Source organism: Protopterus annectens, chromosome 1.part2, assembly GCF_019279795.1.
Source record: "Protopterus annectens isolate FY-2018-M chromosome 1.part2, PAN1.0, whole genome shotgun sequence".
NCBI classification, from domain to species: Eukaryota; Metazoa; Chordata; order Ceratodontiformes; family Protopteridae; genus Protopterus; species Protopterus annectens.
In genome coordinates, this window is record NC_056727.1 from 158,776,750 (window position 1) to 158,793,063 (window position 16,314).

General features: G+C 44.0%; 1 protein-coding gene across 2 annotated transcripts in view; it reads left to right on the forward strand.

Moving 5' to 3' along the window:
* The window catches only part of BBS10 (Bardet-Biedl syndrome 10), a 196,268-nt gene that overhangs the window by 508 nt on the left and 179,446 nt on the right, over positions 1–16,314 (forward strand). Inside the window, exon 2 of one of the 2 annotated variants that reach the window (XM_044055370.1) lies at positions 5,711–7,117. The exons of the other annotated variant lie outside the window; for it this stretch is intronic. The gene's annotated coding sequence lies outside the window, so the exon portion shown is untranslated. The remainder of the gene's footprint in view (positions 1–5,710; positions 7,118–16,314) is intronic. 2 annotated transcript variants of the gene reach the window in all.

A 16,314-nucleotide genomic window follows, 5' to 3' on the forward strand; every position in this document is an offset into this window, starting at 1 on the left:
GTCCTTTTACTGGCCGTGGGTATGTTTTGCCCTGAAAAATTTGACATTTCTAAAACAAATGTCCCACTTTGGGCGTTTAAAAAGATGGCAACCCTAACTGTCGTATTCTTTTACCATAGAAAGAAGACGCGGGACAACTGTGTGCAGTTGGTACCAACTCCAAACTTTAATGACCGGCCAGCATACATACAGTACACAACAACTTCCTGTCTCACGCCCTTGCGTCATGCACTTTCCCCCGCCCCCAAAGAGCACTAGCTAAGGCAAGACAACACAGTCCATTGAATACACCACATCTCCTTTTCCATAAGGCCCCTTTTCACTTAACACAAAACCCAGATCTATTCAATTTCTCCCACTTCACTACGAACTTGGTACATTGACACCAAATGCTCACTTAGCCACATTCAGATTACTATAAACCCCAAATGACATTGTTATTTATACACTGATCTTCACAGATCCAAACGGTCCGGCTTGTTAATAACTCTTCCTGATCTGGTCCTCACAACATCACTGTGTGCCCGGGATTCCGGGGGAGGGCCATTGCAAAATGGCAAGGCCTCATTGGTCTTACTTAGCACACTTTCCGGACACTCAGGGTTTGATTCACAGTCAGGCTCAGATAGGGGAATCAAATGCACACGGTTTCGCCGCACAGTCCCTTGGGGCACATCCACCTTGAATGACCTCGGCGAGTAATGTTTTTGCTCTACAGTACCTGGGGTCTTCATATCTGTCACCCACACCTGGTCACCGGGCAACACATCCCCCAGCGGCCTCGCCCGATGGCGTCTGTTGTAGTTTTCGCCATTATACACCCTCTTCTCCCCCTCTTTCCCCATGAGCCTTCTCCAGTCCGGCTGCACAGGGTCCAACTGCGAAGGATGAATCGGAAGAGAGGTCCGCAACCGTCGTCCCATAAGAAGTTCCGCAGGGCTATAACCATTCTGCAGTGGCGTTGTCCTGTACGCCAAAAGAGCCATGTACGGGTCAGCACTTTTTTTTAGCAGGTTCTTCACCGTCTGCACCGCACGTTCTGCCTCCCCGTTACTCTGCGGGAACCTGGGGCTGCTAGTGACATGCTCGAAGCCATAAGCGGTTGCAAAGGCCGCAAAAGACTGCCCTGAAAACTGAGGTCCATTATCAGACACAAGTACCTCTGGGATACCATGGCGGCGAAGAAAGATTTTAGGTGGGTGATGACCTCGTTGGATTTGCTATGTTTCAACAATGCGATCTCAAGAAACCTGGATAAGTAGTCCACAGCAAGGAGGTAAGTGTGACCTTTTAATTCAAATAAATCCGCGCCCACTCTTTGCCATGGTCGGTCAGGACATTCTGTTGGGATGAGGGGCTCAGGAGGATTCCTTCTCTCTGAGATGCACGTCCTGCATCTTAAAACCATGTCATTTATCTGCTGGCTAAGTCCCGGCCACCAGACGGTCTGACAGGCTCTGGCTTTGCACTTCACGATGCCTTGATGTCCCTCATGTAATTTCAACAACACCTCATTACGCATGGCAGAGGGATAACAAGGCGAATCTTTTAAAAGCAACCCATCTTTCACTGTTAGTGTGGACCGATCTGGCCAGTAGCTCTTCAGTAAGGGTTCCTGGTTCGCATACAGCGGCCACCCCTGGCTGCACAAGTCCATGACCCGCGCACACACACTGTCCGCTTTCAGCTGCTCCCGTAGTGTTTGGAGGAAGGATGGCTTCACCTGCATGTTTTCCACAATACTGTTCACGTAAATATCCGTGTCCTCCATTAACTCCATTTCCTCCGGGGTTAGCTTGGTTTTAAGTGGAGAACGTGACAGGGCATCTGCCACCCACAGTGATTTCCCTGGAGCGTACTGCACCGTGTATGAGAACTGCATCAATCTCATCCTAAAGCGTTGGATTCTGGGCGGTAGAAGATCCAGCGCCTGACCTCCCAGCAATGAAACCAGGGGTTTGTGATCAGTCTCTAGACAGAACGATTTGCCTAATAGGTAATCTCGAAAGCGTTCACATGCCCAGGTAGACGCTAGGGCCTCTTTCTCAACCTGTGCGTATCGTTGCTCTGTGGGTGAGAGTGACCTTGATGCATATGCCACGGGTCTCCAGCCGTCCTCCCATTGTTGCTGCAACACACTCCCTAACCCAAAGGAAGAAGCATCCGCGGAAACCTTCGTATCCCTCTCCGGGTCATACACAGCCAAAACTGGAGGTGAGGCGATTGCCTCTTTTAAGTCCTTGAATGCCTTTTCCTGGTCCCCACCCCAGTACCAGCTGTTCCTTTTTGATAATAAGTCTCTCAAAGCTCTGTCCCTCTCAGCCAAATGAGGGATGAACTTCCCACCTGATTCACCATGCCCAGGAAACTCCTAAGTTCTCCTACTGTAGCAGGTGCCGCCATCTCCGTGATGGACGCGGTCCTCCTTGGGTCCGGGCTTATACCAGCATTCGTAATGACATGGCCCAAGAAAGTCACTGTGCCCTCGACAGGTCACATTTCCCTACATTCAACGTAATACCTGCTTCTTCCAGTCTCTTTAATACCGCGTGAAGCCGGGCATCGTGCTCCTCCTGGCAACGCCCCAGACCAACACATCATCCATGTGACAAATCACACCCTCTAAGCCTTCAATGACCTCTGCCATCATGCGTTGAAAGTGTTCAGGTGCAGAATTAATGCCAAAGGGAAGGCGATTGAAACGGAAACGCCCAAAAGGGGTTATGAATGTGGTAAGCGCCGACTCCTCTGACAAAGGAATTTGCCAAAATCCCATATTTGCATCCAGTTTGCTAAACACCTTCGCCCCAGCGAGCATCCCAAGACTCTGCTCAACCGAGGGCAGCACGAACCTTTCCCTGCATACGTATTCATTTAGCTTAGTGTAGTCTACACATAGTCTCAGTCTGTTACTGTCTTTCTTTGGGACTACCACCATGCCTGCACACCAATCAGTAGGTTCTTCCATTCTGGTAACGACACCCAGCCTCCATCCTCATTAACTCCTCTTTCACTTTCCCCATCAATGGCAGTGGTATCCTCCTGGGAGTCTTCAGAGAGTATGGCACCGCCTTTGGCTGAAGCTTTATGTGGTACTTTGCACTACCCCCAACCCAGAGCATAAGTCCGGTATGAGGTCTTCAAAGACTCCATGGTGATAGCATCAACACGTTTCAGGAGGCCCAGCCCCAAAATAGCAGGAAGGCCTAAAAGCGGCATGCGGAGTCCTTTTACAACGTACACTTTCTCACATGTCTGTCTTTGTCCATAGCCAAGCTGAAGCTCCAAGGATCCTGTAACCTCCAGTGGCATCCCTCCAGGACCCAACAAGGGTTTCTCCGGCTGCTGGAGCACAGGAGCATTCTTTCCACTGAACAAGTTGTGCAGGTCTGACTTGGAGATAACAGTAACATCCGCCCCCGTGTCAAGCTTGAAAGTCATAGGTGTGCCCTGTATTTTCACCTCCACAATCCAGGAATGGTTCCCGGAGGAGACAGAACCAAGGAAGAACCCCTGTTCTTCACGCCACCCGGCTCCTCATCTTCCTCAATACTCTGCACCGCCTTGAACTGTCGGCAGACCCGCTGGTAGTGGCCCTTCTTCCCACACGAGCGACATCTTGCAGCAATCGCCGGGCATAGGAGTCTATGGTGAAATGGCCCCCCACACCTGTAACACTGCGAGCTCGGGGCGTCTTTACTCTTTTGCGTCTGGCGCTGAAAAATCGGTGCCAAAGGCTTACCCCAACTTTTCGAGGCCTCTGGCCTGCGCCTGGCGTCCAGTGGTGTCTGCACAGTATTCACGTTATACTGCAGGGCGGTACTGTCGCACCGCAAGGCCGTTTGCTGCTTCTTGACCTCCTCCGACTGTCTGGCCATATTTACAGCTCTCTCTAAGTCCAACTCTTTCTCCATCTGCATTCGCTCGGACAGTCTGGTGTCTGCTAAGCCCACAACAATTCTATCCCTTATAAGCTCGTCGTGCAGCGTCCCATAACTGCAATGTTCGGCTAAAGCATGCAGGGCAGTAACAAAACCATCAACAGTCTCGTTCAGTTCTTGTTTTCGCATGTTAAATCGTGCACGTCAGAACAATGTTCTTTTTGACAATAAAAAATCTTTCGAAACCCTCCTTCACTTTGGCATACTCCTGATGCTCTGCCTCGGTTAGCTTGAGGCCTCTCAAGACATCGTTGGCCTCATCGCCCATACAGTATATCAGGGTGTTCACCTGGTTCCCCTCTGGGTTGGAAGATAAATTACTGGCCTGCCGGAACCGTTCAAACCGGCGAATCCATCGTGTCCATTCGTGGGGTTTGGAGAAGTCAAAGGGCTCTGGCGGATGAATACTGAATGTAGCATTGGGAGCACTAGCCGCCATGTTGATTCTAGCACGTGGCTGCCGACCATTCTCGTCGTCCGACATGTCCGCTCTCCACGTCACTTGGCCACTCGTACGATCTTCAGCAAGAGGTCAGCACGCCCAGGCACAGCCACACAGCACTTCTGACACCATGTCGTATTCTTTTACCATAGAAAGAAGACGCGGGACAACTGTGTGCAGTTGGTACCAACTCCAAACTTTAATGACCGGCCAGCATACATACAGTACACAACAACTTCCTGTCTCACGCCCTTGCGTCATGCACTTTCCCCCGCCCCCAAAGAGCACTAGCTAAGGCAAGACAACACAGTCCATTGAATACACCACACTAACTGTCAGCGTGGTGGTATGGAGTACAAACGTACTTACAGGTTTATTAAATTGGTGGGTGGGATAATGTAAATTTGCAGCTAGTAATCAGGTATAGGTGTCTAGGCTGTGTAAACGGTAAATTGCGAGGTCAAGGTTGTAGCCAGGAGACATTCTTTGTACTTTACTGAGTATGTTATTTTTCAGAGCGTCACATCAGTACGGCCTTTTCAGGTCGTATTATGTTTACAAATGTCTAAATGAATGCATCCAATGGCAGGTACAATATTGCTAATTAAAACACAATATCTTTGTTAGTTTTAGCGGGAACAGCTGAACGTGCTACTTACATTTTTAAGTGCTGGGGGTAGCACTTTGAGACGTGTCAGTTTTTACAAAATGGAAATTGTTTGTTACACCTCTTTATGAGGTGGTCTGTGATACAATGCAATGTAGTTTGCATTGTCCTAGCCTTACTGAAGGCACACACGTACTGAATTTGCCCCTGAATTTGGCACATGTTGTTGGTCGTTTTCTTTTCCTTTTTTTTTTTTTTTTTTTTTTTTTTTGGTAAATAAGTGAGGACTACAGTCTGCAATGCCAGTGCACATTTCTTATAGTTTAGTAAGAACATATTGATGGAAAGCGTGTTGTTTTTATCACCTTTTAAGTGAATTGGAGTCATTTTCAAAATGTCCCTTAATTTGTGCCTTTGTCTTCTCATCATTTTTGTCTTTGCCTCAGATTCTTGAGCAAAGAAATTAGGAGCTGTGTAGTTGTGTGGTACTGCAGAGAGGGGTGAGCTTGAAACTTGCTGCAGACTAGGTCACATTGCTAACCCAAAAGTATGAACTAAAGTTATAATGGGAAGGCATAGTGTCTATTTTAAACAAGTATTCCTTTTATTATCTTGTCTAATCTTATTTTAATAAGCTTAACTTCTTTCATAATGTATATTGAAAATACAGATGCTGCTGTTTGAATTAAAGATGAGTCACTTTTGCTGTTATTTCTCTAGTGCTTTTGGGACAGTAGTACAAATCAACACCAAGGACTTGAACTTGACCAAAAAAGGCATCAGAGAAACTGGACGATAATGGAGAGCCTTGGAATGCACTTAAGTGCAAATCCGGAATACTGAGTGACATGGTTATGCAAAGTCCAGTATTTTCCTTTATCACCTGAAATTATTTACTCCCATTAAATATGGTAGAAGTAAAATTGATTATTGCAGAACACATCTTGGCTGTCCATGACATTAATTAGAAAAAAAAAAATCTTAATACGGAATGAGTAACGTCCTTTAAATGTTGAATAGTGAGGAATGTGGACTTTTAAGACTCAAAATGAGGAACATTCATCATAATGAGGTTACTTGAGAGGTATGAGTAACAATAATGGGTTTTCTACTCATTATTCGCTTTGCCCCTCTTTATTGAGCAAAGAAGTCTAGAGCTGTAGCCAAGATGTGCAGCATCTCTTATGCAATTGCCATAACATTTTAAGAGCTATGCAATAACATTTGTGTGGTCCATTGTTCATTATTTCCAGAAACTGGAAGTACCCGTGGTGCAGCACCATTTAGCTCCAAAATCAAAAATGGGAATGCTACCATATAGTATTATTAAGTTTTCATCTTTATTTTTGCCATTTGTACTGAACCATCAGAGAAAAAGAAGTCTGTGTTAAAGTCACATTAGCACAAGCATATCATTTACGAACGGCTCTACTTCAACCACAAAAACAAGACAAATGTCTGAAGAGCTGGTTAGGTTGCTATGTACTTCAGATTTTATTCTGTCAATCAGAAAGCTAAGAACTCTGTTCTTTAATATTTTACTGCAGTGAGTAAGTCAGCTCAGGACTATAACTGTGGAGAAACTTTACAAGCAATGTGGAGAAATGCCTGATCTGCGGCATAAATAATTATATTTACAACTAAGTGAGAAGACCTGCATTAAAAAAGTGAAACTGCTTAAATATAAGAAGCAGATCGCAGAAGTTTTGGGGTTTGATTAAGCATGCAAAATAAGTATCTCAGCAGGAAGCAGAAATGCAGAGATCTGAATTCCAGTGCATACCTTACACTGAAGTAATCTGCAAAGGATGTCACATGCTGTAGATGAGCTAGAAGCCTGGAAGTCAATTGCCTGACTGCAGATTTAAAAATATTAATATTGCAATTGTGGACTGCATAGTTTTTTTTTTTCACTTCTGTAAACAATACCAATCAAGCAATGGATGATTAAAAGGTTTAAATGGATTACCATATAAAATATATTTTATGCCATTTACTGGAGCCAGCTGAGGGAGAACATTGTGACTTACTGGATTCTTTGCATATTCTGGAAAGAATAGACGTCCCAAGTGTCTCCTACAATATGAACATTAAGACTGAATGCTGAAGCTGAATTGTTGGAAGTGGGTAAGTGCTGCATTGTCTGTGATGAATAATGCAAAATATGCAAAGACGTGGAACGTTATGAACATGTCATAATAAGTAGACTATAGGATTGCTTTGAAAACATTATAGGGACTATCCAAGTTATAGTCTCATTCAAAGGCAAGCAAAGAAACTAAATTTAGTTATTACTACCATCTCTGATCTAAATTTGGGGGTGCCAGTATAGTGAAAGGAGTTTAAAATAAACTAGAATTTTATAAATCAGTTTTTTTAAGATGAAACAAAATGTTTTGGTTTTATTTTCTTTTTATCTAAGTATATATATATATATATATATATATATATATATATATATATATATATATATATGCATGTGTGTGCATAAAATGTGTGCAGATATACATATACATATACATATATATATATATATATATATATATATATATATATATATAAATGTATATCATCAGCCCCCTTTTTCCCATTTTTTTCTACATGGGGTCAGGGTACCATGTTAACTGTCGCTAACTCTCTCGATTCAATGCCACACTCCTGCCTTCTTCAACACTCATGCCTGACTGTCTCAGATCTTCTTTCACACAATCCATCCACCTCTTTGCTGGTTGTCCTCACTTCCTCTTACCTTCTTCTGTCTCAAATCTTCCTCACCCGATTGTCTTCTGCTTTTCTACACATGTGCCCAAACCACCATAGTTGTTCTCCTTGATCTTTTCTGCAATTGGAGTTACTTTGGCCTCTGCTCTTGTGTCCTCATTTCTTCGTCTGTCCCACAGTGTGCATCCTATCACCTTTCTCAGGCACTTCATTTCCATCTCCTCTAGCTTCTTCAACTGTTCTGCCTTTACTGACCAGGTTTCTGTGCCATATAGTAGTACTGGTTGCACTACTTCTTGTAGACCTTACTTTGCAGCTTCTTTGGCATTCTTCTGTCATAGACTACACCTGATACTCTATGCCAGTTGGCTGCAGCACCTCTAATTCTAGCTTTAACCTCTTCATTCAGACAACCCTTCTCCTCAACCACCCCTCCCAGATACTTGAAGCTGTTTACCTGTTCAACTATCTTCCCTTCTATCTCTGTTCTCAGCTTCTTCTGATTTCCCTAATTTGCTGCCATTACCACCATCTTATCTGTGCTTGGTTTCATCCCATGTGCCTTCAGATTTGCATTCCGTTCTCTTATCCTTTGCTGAAGTTCTAGCTCAGAGTCTGCTTGTACTGCCACCATCGTCTGCATACAGCAGCTTTGTTTATCTGTCCCCTCCAACCTGTTTACCAGTATGAACAGCAGTGGGCTCAGAGCTGAACCCTGGTGTACACTTAGTCCCACTGGGAACCCTTCTGTGAGGCTGGACATTTGTTCGTACTTGAGTTATTGGGTCATTGTACATAGCCTGCACTAATTCTACCAGTGTTTCTAGGGCTTCATATCACTGCAGTACTGCCCAGATCAGCTTTCTTGAGAACTTGTATGCTTTCTCCAAGTCTAGAATGCCCAGTTGGACTCTCTCCTCATTTCTAGCTTCTTCTCAAGTATCTGTCTCAATGCAACATTGGGTCAATTGTGCTGCATCCTGGTCTGAATCCAAACTGATCATCTCCCATCTTACCTTCTACCACTTTGCATATCCATTTATCAATCACCCTCTCAAGAACTTTCATGCAGTGTGGTAGGAGTTTGATGCCTCTGTACTGCCCACAGTTGTGGATGTCCCCTTTGTTCTTGTACACTGGCATGGGTATGCTTATTCTCCAGTCATCTGGGATAGGCCTTTCTCTCTACACTGCTATTAGTACCCTCGGGTGGCATTTCTCCCCTATCTCACCCAGCATCTTTATCATATCTGCTGTGACCTCATCTGAGCCTGCTGCTTTCCCTGACTTTATCTTCCTTAGTGCTGTTCTTACTTCTTCTAAGGTGGACTCCTCTTCTTCCTCTTTCGTTGTAGGCTGTTTCTGGGGCAGTACAGCTTCTGTGGGGGGTTTCTTCATTCAGAGGCTGCTGGATATACTCATTTGTCCAGTGTACTGCTGAGCAGGTTGTTGCTGGCATCCTTTATGAAGGGTGTCTGACTATCTTCTTTATCTTTCTGTCTTTGCCTTGCAACCTGATATACTTTCTTTGTGCCCCTTACTGAGTCACTTTCCAGAAGTTAGTAGAGTTCCTCCAATGGCCTATTCTTTGCTATTGCAACAACTTTCTTAGCTTCTTTGTTAGTCTATCAGTAGTCCTTCCTAGCCTGGTCAGTCTTTTCTATCTCCTGTTTCTTCCTGCACTCCTACTTTCTTTTGATGACCTCCTGGACTTCTGCATTCCACCACCAGCTTTCCTTATGTACCTTATTTCCATACCTGGCTTGGCCACATATCTTTGCTGTAGTCCTAACACATGCTGTTTTTAGGCGCCGCCACTCTTCTTCAACTCCACCTATTTCCTCCTCCTTTTGGGGTGCTAGAGCCCTGAGTAATTCCTTGAACTGCTGTACTTTCTCTCTAGTCAACTTCCAAGTCTTCAGCCTGGCCTCTTGACCTTAGAGCCTTCTCTGACCATTGCTTGCAGCTGACTGTGGCAACTAATGGTTTATGCTCTTGGCCGACTGTTTCACTGGGAATGACTTTGCAATCATGGATTCTACCCCAATGCTTTTTCCTTACTAGGAGGAAGTCTACCTGAGTTGCATGTTGGCTACTCTTGTATGTGATCTTGTGACTGTCTCTCTTACTGAACCATGTTTTGGCTACTATCAAGTTATTTGCCAGACAGACATCTAGAGTGGCTTTTCCTTCTTTATTCCTGTTGCCCCATCCATGTGGACCCAGGCAGTTCTCGTACCCTGTTCTGTCTGTCCAGATATGTACATTCGAGTCACCCATTATCAACAACAATTCATGTTGTCCTGCTTTATCTAGAAGGTCCTGCACCTGCTGTCTGATTGCACTAATTTCCTCACTATCACAACCCTGCTGAGATTGTGGATACTGCTGTGTCATTACACTGGAGTCTGATTGCCATGAGTCTGTCATTAATTCTGATGATATCCCTCACTGCCTTCTGAAGCCTCTCTCTCACCACAATTCCTACACCATTTCTCGCCCGTTTCCCCACCTGAGTAGTAAAGTCTGGATCCCAAGCCAAGTGGCTTTGCTGCACTACCCTTCTATCTCGTCTCTTGGATACATAGGATGTCCAGCCTCCTCCATATCTTCATGTCATCCACTTCCAAGCTGTGCCCTGTCAGTCAATCTACATTAAGCATAGCAACTCTCATGTCATGTTTGGCAGGTTGATTGGATTTACGTCCAACTTTCGCTCAACAGAGCTTTCCCAGGTAACCCAGGCTGGGCAACTAGACATTGGCCAGACAGTAGCTTATTGACCCAAGGCTGCTGGGCTTTATGACAGGCACACACGGGCCAATAAGTGCACATATACCCCTCCCACTGTTAACAAGGGTCCCTGGCGTGGGTCAGAGTAAGCCCGGTCCTCAACCCACTTATCACTGGTAACTACCCATGGCGATTTTTGGTGACATTAGTCAACATGACCAAATCACCTAGAGCCATATTTTACACCATCGAGTGGCTAGCCCAGCCACAGTGTGCAGTCTGTGATCCGTGTTCTATCTTGAGGATACTGCACACCATTGTAAATGTCAGAAGCTGTTGGTCTTTTCAACTCTTTCCCCTTTAGGGCACAATGTAGAGTTTGTGCAGCTTCCCACTCCATTCATTGGTGAGTTTGAGATGGATACACTTAGCATGTTTTTGGACATGGGAGGAACCCCACAGAGACACAGGCAGAGCATGCAAACTCCAAATAGACATTGGTCAGAGATCAGGATCAAACCTTGTACCTTGTGCATGGGAGGCGAACACCTTAACCATTAAGCCATCTGGTCTCAATATGTATTTGTGTGTGTGTGTGTGTGTGTGTGTGTGTATGTGTATGTATGTACATGTATAGGTTTATAGGTGTGTACTAGGCTAATGGCCCTGGAGCCTTTACAAGACTAGCCCATAGGATTACCCTGGCATCGTGCCACCCAACCTTAGTTCCTAATGCCTCTGTAGAGCCACTGGAGTGATCCCTGGGGTGAATTTTCTATTTCCCATCCACTCATCAAGATTTCTATTGAAGAGGCCCAGTGAGGTGCTCTGCTTGACATGTATGGGAAGTCTAGTCATAGCATGGGCAGTCTCTGGGTTATGAACCTGTCCCTCCAGCATGTTCTGTTGATTGTGGTAATAAGGTTGAGGTCTCTTGAGCGTGATTCGGGAGGGATTGGGATTTCTTTAGATATAGCATTTCTAACAGAGCTGAGTCAGACATGGCTTTGTAAGTCAAGCAGAAATCGCCTCTAAGTAGGCAATATGAGACAGAGAATAGTTGGAGTTTTTTGAGTTTGTCCATGTAGGACAAGTGTTTAAGGCCTAGGATCCCCTTTGTGAGGTACTTTTCGGCCTCTCCAGTTGTTGCAGGTGTCTAGTGAGGTACATGCCAAATGGGGCATTGTACTCAATAATTGGCCTAATGAGGGAAGAGTAGAGGGAGACCATGACTTCTCTCTTCCTGGAAGCAAAACCCTTAGTAATGAGATGTGCCACATAAAAGTACTTTCTGACCACAGTGGCAACGTGGTGGTCAAAAGAGAGGTTGCTGTCAACCTGTGTTCCCAGATCCCTTATTAACGCATTCTGTGTTCATTGGACTACCATAATGTGGTAATTTGCACCAGGCAAAAACCCAATTGGCCTTTACAACTACAGAGAACTGGATGCTTCAAAACCATCTCTCCCTTAATGCCAGTAAATCCAAAATCCTTCTTTTCTCCCCCTCAAAAGCCATCTCTCTCAGCAAACAATCCTTCAATATCATCAGCCATACCAACTCCACTATAGAAGTCGTTCCTTTTGCAAAACTTCTTGGGGTTATCATTGATGAACACCTGAAATTTGATACACATATCCAACTAAATATTAAGAAAACTCATCAGAAACTTGGTATGCTGTACAGAAACTCTTACTTTCTCTCCCCTTCTACAAGGCAAACTCTCTCCATGACCTACTTACTACCATCCCTACTGTACAGTGCTCCACTACTAACAAACCTCTCTTCCACCATCTCTGCAAAACTAGAAATCTGTTACAACAAAATCTCTGAATTCATTATTAAATCTAACCACTCCTCCCATCATTGTAGCTCTCTCCAAATGCTAAACTTGCTAGGGCTTCCCAACTACCTTGACTACCTCCAACTCACTACAGCCCACAAATTAATCTTTAAACCTACTGCATGCCATGCGCTAGCAAATATCTTGCCATCTTAAACCCCTCACAGACCCCTGAGATCTGCCCAACAAAATCTATTTTCTGTATACCAACCAAAATGTCCCGCTGGCCAATTTCTCCTATCCTTTTCCTTAGCCAAAAAATGGAACTCTCTCCCACCCTCACTACGAATCTCTAAAAACTTTGAACATTTCAAATCCCAGCTCCATTCCTACCTCTCCCATAATTGGAAATGTAATTGCACCCTACCTACTTAATCCTGCTAATGCCCGTATTCTGCTAATTGCCTCATATACATGTACTTCCACATGTACCTCTACATCTTGCTGTTTTTCCTCTACAGCTTCCCCTCTCTGAATCTAACGTAATATAGCATCAACACCTTGAATGTATATAATGTAAATACTGTACATAGTTTTGTAACTCTACTCTCTCTCCCTATCTGGAAATTTTCTCTTTCCTTTCTACCTAGATATAAGGTTCATGCTAAGAGATGCTGATAACTAGCTACTATAATCATCCCTGACGTGTGTACTCCACTTTTGCTACTAAACAACTGCCTCTCTCTACTTTCACCAGATTTCTTTTTCTTCTAAACAACCACCTCCCTCTCTACTACTCAGCTGCCCCTCTTTTCTTTCACCAGAACCTTGAATGTATACTTCGTACACATTGCACTTTCCTCCTTTATTTCTTCCACATACTACTAAACCTAGACTTCTGTCTTTCAAATATTCAGTCTTTGCAACTACTAACAGAAGACTTACAACTTCATAGTTTTTAAATATCTGTCAGCTTATTCCACTGCCTCAGTTCAACTTTATGCTGTGCAAATGGCTCTCTAAGCAACTACATATATGTCATGAAGTATTCATTTTTTTCAATTGTATTTTGCTATATCTCAGTATATAATTTTGCATTTGTTTTAAATAATTATGTTTGATTTTCTTGTATGTAATATGGAGCTTTTCTCCTCGGGCCTCCACTGAAAACGGGCTCCTTGAGCCCAGTGGACCTCCCCGGTTATCAAACTGGAATTAAATAAATAAATAAATAAATAAATAAATAACTGGGTTTTTACAAAGGGGGATGACTACACATTTTTTTGGCATTGAGCTTAAGGCCATTGTTCTGACACCTGTCATTGAGGCCTTTCTGTAGGATGTCAACATCATTTGAGGAATTAATAATAGCTCCCAGTTTCCAATCGTCTGCGAACTTTGTCAGCCAGAGTCCCTTCGTGTTGGTTTAGACTTCAGAGAAGTAGATACCAAACAGGAGAGGACCCAAGACCGAACCCTGTGGGACTCCACTCATGACTGGTCTGCAGTCTGACTTGGAGTCAGCTACTTTCACACTGTGGGTTCTATCTGGGAGCCAGTTTAAACCCACCTAGTGATATAGGGGTTGATGCCTAGCTTAGTGAGTTTTTCTATGATTCCTGAGTGGATAATGGCATCAAAGGCCTTGGCCAGATCAAGGTAGGCTGTATGAACATGAACCACCTTGCCTTCACCCACAGCTCTGGTGACTGACTCAAAGAAGTCAACCAAGTTGAGCAGGCATGATCTACCCTTCACAAAACCAAACTGTGTGGGATCCAGAGTTTGGAGATTCCCTATATCCTTATTTATTAGGTCCATGATGATGCGTTCCATAGCTTTGCATATCAGACTTGTCAGGCTAATTGGGCGATAATTCCTGAGGTCTGTAGTTGCTCTTCCTTTGTGGAGAGGGATGACTGTAGCAGTGTGTTATTCGGTAGGGACAAAGCCTGAGATGAGGCTGTGATTGAACAGTGCACATAGGTGAGGTGCCAGTTCACTCTGTAGTTCATGTAGAACACAGCTAGGGATATTGTCATGCCCTAGAAGCTGTATTCTTGGCCTTGGACAGTAATGAAGTGGCAATGTCATGCATGTTCATAGTATATACAGACACAAAACTTTTTACAGATTACTTATCACCACTTCTACCTGCACATACATTAACAGAACTAGTCACTCAACCCATCTCCAGCCTAACTTTGCATGCAGTGTACATCCTCTCTCCAACGGGCAGGCTCTATCTTGGTAACTTAAGCAGTAATGCAAATGCATATTTCTTCATTTTCTGATAAATGTAAATATGTGCATTTTGGCCATAGTTGCTCATAGTATGTAGGTGGAGGCTGCGTGGAAGTAGTGTAACTACATGTTATGCCAAGAAGTGCAACAGCGCATCATGTCTGAGAAAAAATGTGAGGTGTGCGTGTGGTTGGTAGGTGATTCACTTTACTATATTTTGAGGTAAATTCTTGGGGGGTTAGTTACACTCTTAGGTTAGGGGTTGTGATGGAGTTGTAGGATTGGGGAAAGGGGTTTAGGAACAGAATTTTAGTTTTAGGATGAGAGCTACAACAGAGTTTTGGATTAGGAAGGATTGTATGTTAGGGCAAGTACAGCAGCATCGTGACTAAGACTCAAGTCCCAAATGAGAGTTACTATCCTTTCTGTTCTACAAGTAGTGCATGAGCAGAGGGCTTGCTCTGTATTTGTGGTGTGGATATTTAAAATTTGATCTTAATCACCATGCTGGAGGTTTCCTAGCAGAAGTAATAAAACTCAATACTCATCTGTCCAGAAGTTCTATGTTGGCTCAAAGCAGGTGACACAAGCGTGGTATGCTGAATGTCTTGGGTTCAAGTACCATATGACAGCGAATATTGTTTTACTTGTATGATTCAGAAGAATCAAAAAATACCATGCGGTCAGGACAAAAAATATGAGGAAAAAATCCGGGACAGTTGAGAAATACAAGTAGAGGCAGCCGTTGGCACTTTGGAGATGGGCTCTATCAACAAGCACAAAAAATGTTGTCAACATAAACATATGACAGACATTCACTGTATGACAGCTCTTCCTGCAGCTCAAATAATGTACTTGGCTATCTACTGGTATTGTGATTGGCCCTTTGTGGGGGAGAGAGGGGTAAAGTTAGCACTGAATCTGTCAGCAAGTATATTGGCAAAACTGTTGGCTCAGTATAGGAGATACCATTGTGCAGTAGCTCAGAGCAAATCTGGGTATTGCTGTGGAGATCCTTTATATAACTATAGAAGGCCTTGTGGTTGTCTACTATCTGCTGCAATTCTATTTTCATAGCTAGCTTTAGAGGATTTGATGAGGGATCTCAGCCTTTTATTAAGGCTGATAAGGGAGTTTTTCCAGTCTTGGGACTTCGCCTTATTCCACATCAGTTTCCTCCTCCTGTTGTAGAGTTTGTTTATGGCAGAGGACCACCAGATCGGCTTACTTTTTTTGAGGAGAGCGTCTTGGTTCTATTGGCTATGGTGAAATCCACGCATTTGTGTACGTGTTCGTACAGTGCATTGGTGTATGATTCAGTGGTCATGCAACTATTCTCCATTTGCATGGGTGCCGTGAAGTTAGTCAACTCTATTTTTAGTAGCCCAAAATTAGCTTTGGAGAAGTTTTTCATGGTGGTTACCTTGGTGGGGTGGGATGGGAGGGATGTGGATTTCAAGGTCATTAGTTTGTGGTCAGATCTAACCAGGGAGGAGTTGACTATTGGTGTAAAGCATCAGTTGCCCATGTTAGTAATGACCAGGTCAAGGATGTTGCTACCTCTAGTGAGGGTAAGAATGAGCTGTTCCAGAGCATTGGAATTAATGAATCCCAGAAAGCATTGGGCAAGTGTATTGGTACACACGTAGTTTTCCCATTTAATGGAGGGGTAGGTGAACTCGCCCAGTATGAGACTGTTAGTTTGGACCCTAATATTCTCCAGGGTGCTTAGGAATATGGAGTGTGAGTCTTGGGACATGGTTGGGGACCTATACCAGTCTACAACCAGAATCGCTGTCTTACCCAATGTTAGCTGCACCTGAAGTATCTCAGATGTGTTAT